Raw genomic sequence first — 9,880 nt, 5'->3', positions numbered from 1 at the left:
ATTCATTTATTAAGTTGACTTGTTTTTTGGTGGATCCTGTAGGAGTTTCTATGTACAGTATCATGTCATCTGAAAACAGTGACAGTTTTGTTTCCTCCTTTCTGATTTGTATGCCTTTTATTCTGGGGTATTTTTTATTATATCCTCTTTCTCCTTAGTTTTAACTCCTCAGTAGGTGCTGCTCTGTTTTGTTATCTAAGCAAGTTGTTACTTTTTTCTAGATATGGAGGACAGTGACATAAAAATCAATAGTTTCTTATTTTTTCTTTTGTTGTTGCTGTTTTTTTGATACCTATTTTACCAGTAAAGTTTCTGAAATAAAGATTCACTGGTCACAACCTTACTCTTCCATGCTATTGTACATGCATTTCTCCCTGATTCAGTTTACATTTTGATGATTTCATGTACCTCAAAATGCATTCATCAAATGCTCTCAATGAACATGTGAGGAAATGATTCTATTTTTAGTCACTTGGGGTTTTTTGGGGGATTTTAATAGTGTTCATATCTTTTTCCAGAGTGAATGTAACGTAGCAAAACTCAGTGATCATGAAGAAAAACTCATTGCTTCTGGCTGGTGTAATAAGGTGAGTTGAAATTCAGTCAGTGATTGGATGTTTAGAACTGTGGTGATCAAATGTTAGAAATATGTTTAGAAATGTTATTGGTGAAAATGTTTGATCAACACATGAATCAGTATATATACATTATATATGTAAAAGTGTTCCTTGAACTCAGGTTATTTTCTGTCATATTGTGTTTTTTAAAAAATGTTGGTAATATCAAGGGTCATGATGCAGACACAGGTAAACACCACTCACCTCCTCCAACAACACACCAAAAATTATGACTGCAAAACAAATATCACCCAGAATTGTCGGAAACCCGAGCTGTATGGAAGTCCAGAAGAGAAGGAATTAAAGAAGCCACACTCATTGAGATAGGTAGGAGAGGCAGAGACATGGAGACAGGGAATGGGTGGTCCCATATACACGTGTGGTAGATAAAAATCTGGAGGGTTACCTAAGGAGAGAGATCTCAGTCCCGCACAAGACCACACAGCCCAGGGTTCCAGTGCCAGCAACATATGTGTCCATAATTTCTGGATGTAAAAAGCAGAGGGGTTTGGGGCACCAGAAGAAACTGCAAGATACTGAGGAGTCTCCTTTTAAAGGGCCTGCAGTGGACTTAGGACTTATGCAGACTCATTCCCTCTGGGCTTCGGCACCAAGGTAGAAGCTGACAGGGCACCAGTGGCATACAGAGAAAAACCGAAATGTCTGATATCAGCACAAGTGCCAGGGGACAGCTTCCTCCTAGACAAAACTGTAGAGGCCAAACAGTGGCATTGTCCCCTTTCTGAGCCCTCCGCCACACAGAGTGGACACACCATATCTGAGACTCCATCAACCTGGTTCACATGGTTGCCCTGCCTTGGTGATTACCTGGTGATTACCACCCCGTCCAATTTACCTGTGTGCTTTTCTATAATAGGCCATTCTACTAAAAGAAGGAATCAAAGCAGCTCTACCTAATATGTAGAAAAAAACACAGAAACTGTGAAAATGAGGAGACAAAGAAATATGGCCCAAATGAAAGAACAGAACAAATTCCAGAAGAAGAATGAAGCAAAATGGAGATAAGCAATCTATCAGATGCAGAGTTCAAAACACTGGTCATTAGGATGCCCAAGGAACTCATTGGGTACTTCAACAGCATAAGAAAGACCCAGGCAAAAATGAAATTACAGTAAGTGAAATAAAGAAAAATTTACAGGGAACCTACAGTGGAGTGGAGGAAGCCAAGAATCAAATCAATGATTTGGAACACAAGGAAGAAAAACAATTCAATCAGAGCAGCATGAAGAAAAAAGAATTAAAAAATACCAGGATAGGCTAAGGAGCCTCTGGGACAACTTGAAACATACTAACATTCAAAGTGTACGGGTACTGAAAGAAGAGAAAGAGCAAGAAATTGAAGTCTCATTTGAAAAAATAATGAAAGAAAGCAACCCAATTTGGTTAAGGAAATAGAGATAGAAGTCCAGGAAGCATAGAGAGTCCAAACAAGATGGAAACAAAGAGGAGCACACCAAGACACATCCTAATTAGAATGCCAAATGTTAAAGATAAAGAGAGAATCTTAAAAGCAGCAAGAGAAAAGCAGAGAGTTATCTGCTAACTTCTCAAAAGAAACTTTGCAGGGTAGAAGGAAGTGGCAAGAAGTACTCAAAGTGATGAAGAGCAAGGACCCACAACCTAGAGTACTGTATCCAGCAAAGCTATCATTTAGAATTGAATGGTTGGTAAAGTGCTTCCCAGACAATATAAATCTAAAGGAATTCATCATCACCAAGGCCTTATTATATGTAATGTTAAAGGGACTTATTTAAGAAAAAGAAGATGATCAAAACTCTGCACACTGAAATGGCAATAAATTCACAGCTATCAAGAATTGACTCTAAAAAACAATTTAAAGAAACAAATAAAACAGAAACAATCATAGGTATGGAGATCACTTGCAGGGTTATCCGTTGGGATGGGGCAGGGGGAGAATGGGGGAAAAGGTACACAGATTAAGAAGTGCAAATTTGTAGGTACAGAATAGACAGGGTGATGTTAAGAACAGTATAGGAAGTGGAGTAGCCCAGGAACATATAAGCACAACCCATGGACATGAACTAAGGGTGGGGATTGTCAGAGGGAAAGGGGTGTTTTGGGTGAAGGGTGGCAAAGGGGGAAAAATTGGGACAACTGTAATAGTATAGTCGATAAAATGTATTCAAAAACAAACAAAATGTTGGTAATAATCCAAATTGACTCTGTGTTTTAGTTTAATAAGTTTAGTTGATTTTGACCTTTTCAAAATCAGTAAATGATTCTGTGACTCATGGACCTTTCATTAATGCACATGAAGCACACACGCAACACTTTTAAAATTGCCTTGTTTGAGTTAAAACATTTTATTTGTGGTCCATAAAAGGTTTTGTTAGAAATAGGAACATTTGTGTAATGCACAATTAAGTGCCTCTAGTAATCAACATTGATTTTAACATCCCCTAAAGCCTCTTAGTGTGTCTTTGAATGTATTTCTTTTTTTTAAATCCAGGGAATACCTTTCAATAATTGTCCTAACAAGGAGAAAAGTAGTTTAAAATAATTTGAAATGTATTTTACTTTTTACCCTTAGTATGTATAGGGTGTTTTTAAGAAAAGAAGGAGGTCATAACATATGTGGTTCTTTTGGGTTATGTCAACCAGTTACAGTAGATAATCATGCAGCCACTCTCCACTTTAGGTGCTGCTTCTTTGCTGGGAGAGAATATCTGTTGTAGACTCCTATGTGTGAACCCTGAGCTTCACTGCATAGAACCAGTTGTCCTTGCTCAGACATGCTTTGTTCCTTTCATGCCATCATACTTCTTCTCTGTGTTCTTTTCTTTCCTTCTCTTCTCTATTTGATAAAATTACTCTTAATTTAGCAAGGTCTTGAGGGAAATTATGAGCGAAGTGTTCCCAGAATCTTCCATCATGGGTTAACCATCCTAGTTAATATGGAGGATTGTGTATTGTTTTCCTGTTCTCCTGTGGCCTTTTGAGACATAAATCATTAAAGATACTAAAACCAAACAATGCATTATTTATTCATTTTCCAGCCTATATATTTTGAGCATCTTTTTGATTTTATGTATTATACTAATCACTAATAATGCTGAATTCATTAAAATTGTGTTATGCTGTTCTTAGTAAGAGAGAAGGAATGATTTCCCTTACTAAGAAACCCAACAGGCACAGCCACAGTAGTTTTGTCGAGTATGAATATGTAGATAAACCATAGTAAATTTGAACTATACTGTTGTTCTCAAACTTTAGCATGCATCAGAACACTTGTTAAAATGCAAATTATTGGACTCACTTGCAGAGCTTCTTATTCATAGATTGGGGTAGAATCTACAGGCAGAATTTGCAGTTTTAAACAAATTCCCAGTGGTGCTCATATTAGCCAGAGATCGCACTTTGATAACCATTGATCCAAGACTTTCTGTTGTGTTATGTCTGCTCATAGTGGGTGGACAGTTAGATAATGGTGTGCAGTTATTAAACTCAACATAGCGTGTCCTGGCCTGTGTGGCTCAGTGGTGGGAGGGAGCATCATACCATAACCAAAAAGTTGTGGGTTTGATTCCCAGTCAGGGCACATACTTAGATTGTGGGTTCATCCCCGGTCTGCCCTACAATTCCCCAGCCCCAACATAGATGCCTGGTCTGGGTGCTATGAAGGCAACCAATTGATGCTTCTCTCTCATTGATGTTTCTCTGTCCCCCTTCCTCTTGCTAAAAAAGCAAATGGAAATGTCATTGGGTAAGGATAAAAAAAATCTTTATGTAGCTTAATTGTAATATTTAGTTTCTAAAAGTTTTTTCTGTTTGCTATGGAAAAGACTTTGACATTTGAAAAATAGAAGCAATGTTTGATTTATTTTTGTATTTAAGATATTTAAAATAAATGACTTCAATAACAGTTTAATAGTTGCAGAGTGTTTTAAGTAAATAAACTTTCCAATTCTGTGTGATAATTATGATGGATTTTTAGTAGGTACAAGTACATGTTTATTTGCTGCTGTATTTTTTTATTTTTAAAATACATTTAATTGATTATGCTATTTTAGTTGTCCCATTTTTCTTCTCCCTTTTCTAGCCTTCCATCACCCATCTCATCAGCATTCCTCCCCACCTTACTTACTATCCATGGTTCATTCACATAAGTTCTTTGACTTCTCCATTTCCTATATTATTCTTAAACTCCCCCTATCTTTTTTGTACCTACTATTTATGCTTCTTGTTCCCTGTACCCTTTCCCCCATGCTGCCCTTCCTCCTCCCTGCTGATAACCCTGAATGTGGTCTCCATTTCTATGATTCTGTTCCTGTTCTAGTTGTTTGCTCAGTTTGTTTTTGTTCTTTTAGGTTCAGTTGTTGATAGTTGTGTTTTTTGTGATTTTACTGTTTATAGTTTTGATCTTCCTCTTTTTCTTACATAGGAAAAAAAGTTGCTTTAACACTTCATATAATAAGGCTGGGTGATGATGAACTCCTTTAATTTGATGTTATCTGGCAAGTACTTTATCTTCCCTTCCATTCTAAATGATAGCTGTTCTGGGAAGAGTAATCTTGGATGTAGGTTCTTGCCTTTCATGACTTGGAATACTTCTTTCCAGCCCCTTCTTGCTTGTAAGATTTCTTTTGAGAAATCAGCTGAAAGTCTTATGGGCACTCCTTTGTATGCAACTATCTCCTTTTCTCTTGATGCTTTTAAGATTCTCTCCTTATCTTTCATCTTGGATAATGTAATTATGATGTGCCTTGTTGTGTGCTCCTTGGGTCCAACTTCTTTGGGACACTCTGAGCTTCCTGGACTTTGTGGAAGTCTGTTTCCATTGCCAGGTTAGGGAAGTTCTCCTTCATTATGTTTTCAATTTCTTGCTCTTCCTATTCTCCTTTAGGCACTCCAATGATTCAGATGTTGGAACGTTTAAAGTTGTCCCGGAGGTCCTAAGCATCTACTCATTTTTTTTGACTTCTGGGTTTTCATCCTGTTCCAGTTGAATGTTTATTTCTTCCTTCTGGTCCAAACCATTGATTTGAGTCCTAGTTCTTTCCCATGACAGTTAATTTCTTGTATATTTTCCTTTACTTCAGTTTGCATAGACTTCACTCTTCCCTCTACTTTGTGACCATACTCAGCCACTTCTGTGTGCATTCCAATTACCAGTGTTTTGAACTGTAAATCTGATAGGTGGGCTATCTCTTCATGGCTTAGTTGTATTTTTCTGGAGCTTTGATCTGTTCTTTCATTTGGAAACTTTTCTTCTTGGTGCACTTGTTATGTAGTAAGAAGTGGAGCCTAGGAGTGGAGTTTTAGGTGTTCACCAGGGCAGGGCAACCCACTTTGCTGCATTTTGGTGCAGTAGGTGTGAGGGAGGGGATCCAAGAGGGAACAATGCTGCTTTCTGGCCTCTCTGCTGGCTTTCAGTTACTTCCTGCTTTACCCACAAGCAAATTGGGCCCTTCTTGTGCTCATTCCCAGGTAAATGGCTTTGTGTACATTCTGGGACCCTGTGAATATCTCCAACAAACTCCTGTGAGGCTGAGAGTTTATCCTGCCACCTCAAGTCCCACAAGTTTTTTCACTCAGAGGTTCTGAGGCTTTATTTCCCTGCACTTGAAACCTGGATTGTGTGGTCTGTCTCACTCCCCAGTTGTTCCGCCCAGTTTATCCTCATGCAAATGTGGGGCCACCCACTCCAACAGTCTCCGAGTCTCCCACCCAGGTCCTCAAGCCTCCACCATGTTGCGAGTCCTCTCCTGCTCTCCTACTGGTCTGGATGAATGTTTCTTCTTTAACTTCTTGGTTGTCAGATTTCCATACAGTTCAATTATCTGGCAGGTCTGGCTTTTTTTGTTTTTAAATTTGTTGTCCTTCTTTTGGTTGTGTGAGGAGGGACAGTGTGTCTACCTAGTCTCCATCTGGGCCAGAAGTCCTATTTGTGGCTTTCGATATAGGACTTAGAATATTTAGATCAGTTAAGAAAAAGTCATTGCATTAATTTAGTTTCTCTAATTTTGTTTTATGTTTGAATTTTTTTGGTGAATGAGCAGTTGTGTGAAAGTCATTTTTGGATTTCTCAGTTATCTCTCCAATTTCACCACTAGAATATAGATATTTTGCATTATTGTGGAATTCAAAACATGTGTGTGTTTTCTTTGGCAGAGACTGCTACTCATCTCTCAAGTTCCATTCTCTTCTTTGTCCTTAGTAAACGCCATATTTTAACTTATTACATCTACCTTACATCTAGGGAGAAGACATAAGCACTTCCCAGACTCCTTTGAAACTAGGTGGGGTCATTTCACTAAGTTCTGTCCAAAGAGGTGTGAACAGTAGTGATGTGTGCTTATTAAAAGAATGGGTATGCTTTGCCAGCCCTTTCCCCTTCTTTAGAATGCCACTGGTCTGAAGGTAACTGTCAAGGACAGTGGACCCACAAGGAAGAAAGAGCTTGTATCCTTGAAGTCATCACTTAGCCATGTCAACTGTGGGCCTGCAGTCCAGATTTCTCTTGTTTAAGCAATATTTTTATTTTTACTTTATTTTGGGGTTTCTTTCTTCTGGCATCTTATTTCCCTATCTATATGGGCTTGTCAAGATGAGTTGTAAAATATTAAGAAAAGTGAAGTCTCCATATTTCTAGATTATGTTTTGGAAAGGTTTAATTCTGTTGCTGTTAATGTTGGCTCAATAGATATGTGTTTCATTCCATGAGTGAAGTTAATGTGTCAGATTGCAAAGGTGGAGACAAGAGTGAAGTTCTGTCACACTTAAGGTAGATTCTCATTGTCCCAAATGACCATGACTCGGTATATATAACTTTCTGAACTATGCAGTAAATTCTGGCCCAGCATCATCACATCGTTTGGGCAGTATTTCTTTAAGAGCCACTCAAGGTTGTAGACCTGCACTGACCAAAAGGCTGGCTGCTAATCATGTTAGATTTTAATCATGAATATGAATTAAATTTTATTTTCTCAGTACAGCCACCCATGGCCACACATGGCTGTACTGTACTATGTTGTGCAACATATAGAACATTACCCTCATCATAGAAAATTCTGGAAAGCTGTTCTAGATGTTGTGGGTGAATGTATACATTGTGTATTTCTCTGAAGTTCCACGTAATATGAGATCATTCACATGTAGTGAAGGGAAGCTTTCAGACATCACCCAGCACACAGGGTCATGCTCAGGGTTAGAGCTGCCATCAGAGTCTTCAGCTGCCTGTGGTTCTGATGGTGAAGGGCTTCATTCCATTGCTCAGTTGGGCTGCAGCCCCATTCCCTCTGTAACTGGTAAATGCTTGAAGGAGGGAGCACCTGGTACTCGGAGGCATGTTGGCTACATCCCCACCCACCTCACCTGGAAACCTTTCAGTTCTAAAACTGGGTTGAACAGGAAGCTAAATTAGCTCATTTATAGAGTTCCGTAAATTGTATACTTATTAGGCTGTAAATTGCTGCAAATTGCAATGTCCAAATTGAGGCTTCTTGGGAATCAAAATGACAAGCAGAATGTTTGTTATGTAAAAGCAATCAGAAAAGTGATGGACCCTGTAGAAACTTCATTCAGAAGCAGAAAGGAGTACTTCTTAGAGTTTGGGGATGTGAGTATGAGGATAAAGCTACATTTTCGTTGCACCCTTATGAGTCCCATGCTATGTTTGTAAATTTTATACTTATCACCATTGAGTGAAGTTTTTACTCTCATACCTATGTTTTAGAGGAAGAAAGTGGAGGCTTACCAGGTTAAATGTCTTGCTCAAAGTCACAGTTAAGGTTGAAACGAGCAGAAACTCAAAGGCCTTGGTATGTCTTTACCTCCAATAAGCTCCCCTTCCCTTGGTAGTTTATCAACAACAGGCTGATTACCTAGGCTGGAGTTAGCTGAAGGGGAGAAGAGCTTGACACCAGAATGAACCTGAGAATGAAGATGCCTACCTACTAAGGTCTCCTGGTGTCTTAACTGGGCTTAATTTTAAAAAGAACAACAGCAACAACAAAACAAAACAGGCCCTAGCAGGCATTTCTATATAGGGGCCTCTCATGCAAACCACACTTCAGGGAGAAGGCTGCATTAAGCTTCCTGCCTCCTGCACTGAACTGCCTTTCTATACTGTGTTTGTACCATTTGAGCTTGTCCTGGAGGAGTTCCTAGAATCATGTGTCAACCAATAGGCCTGAGGCTTCCTTGTCCAATTAAATCAGTGCAGCTTTATTCCCATCAACATCTTCACTAACCATCAGAGCAGCTCCCTGCTGACTAATAGGATGACATGTGCTTACCTGCCTGGAGTGAGCACGGAACACTGTGGACGGCTCGTCAAAACATGAGAAAGACATACACAGAGACAAGCAGTTTCTGTGGGGAAGTAAAAACAGAATGGCCACTCTCTCTCTAGTGGGGAGAGCACCTCATCTCCATTCCGAAGCAGATTTTTTTTGAGAAAACAGACTTAGTTTGTGGATTCACAGTCCAGGAGAAAAGATCAAAAGAAGTAGGTGACTTACAAAGGTGCAGACAGAACTCCTGCTGTGATTCTGGGCAGAGATTGGAGTTTTAACATATGAAAGGACTACAGGTTCCAAAGGTTTCCTGTCTGTGCCTTTAAATTCCAAGTTAATAACAACCTCCAGCAAACACATCTCACAGGATCTTGCATATTCTATGTCCCAGGCCTGATTACCCCGGGGGTCCTCCATTTCTGGTCTGGGCTGCACCGCCCCTGCTGGCCAGAGTTAACAGAAAAGATAAAGGCAGCCAGGAGACTTGGATTTCTCACAAGGACTCAGGCTTTGACAAAACCAAGGGGGCAGGGGCTGATGTCGATCACCCCTTCATTTCCACAGCCCTGTGGTGAGTCTCTCCCCTTAGGGCATTCCCACATGATTGAGTCTGTCTTAGATGCATTCTCTTTCTTAGAGAATTGTTACCCATCATTGACTGCTGATCATGCAAAAGGGAAGCCAGGCATTAGAACAGGCAGCGTTCATGCCAGGAAAATAAGTTTTGTCTCCTTAGTGGCTTCTGGTCCGGAGGTCTTTCACTCAGCCTAAGTCTTGGGGGGTTACAGCTTCCTGAAACCAGGCAGGGTTGTCCCCAAAAATAGGGCCATGCTTTTTGGACCAATAAAAATGCAAGCTTTGGAGTCCTCATTTGGGGACTTCTGTCTATATAAGCCATCACCACTCTAGCTGGGAGAGCACACTTTTAGAGCAATTATAGCATAATACATAGGGCATCCTGAGAGTCCCTTTGCTAGAACCTCT

The sequence above is a fragment of the Phyllostomus hastatus genome, unplaced genomic scaffold (assembly GCF_019186645.2).
Source record: "Phyllostomus hastatus isolate PE091 unplaced genomic scaffold, TTU_PhHast_1.1 phas_contig_147, whole genome shotgun sequence".
Taxonomy (NCBI): domain Eukaryota; kingdom Metazoa; phylum Chordata; class Mammalia; order Chiroptera; family Phyllostomidae; genus Phyllostomus; species Phyllostomus hastatus.
Note: the sequence above shows the minus strand (reverse complement) of the source record.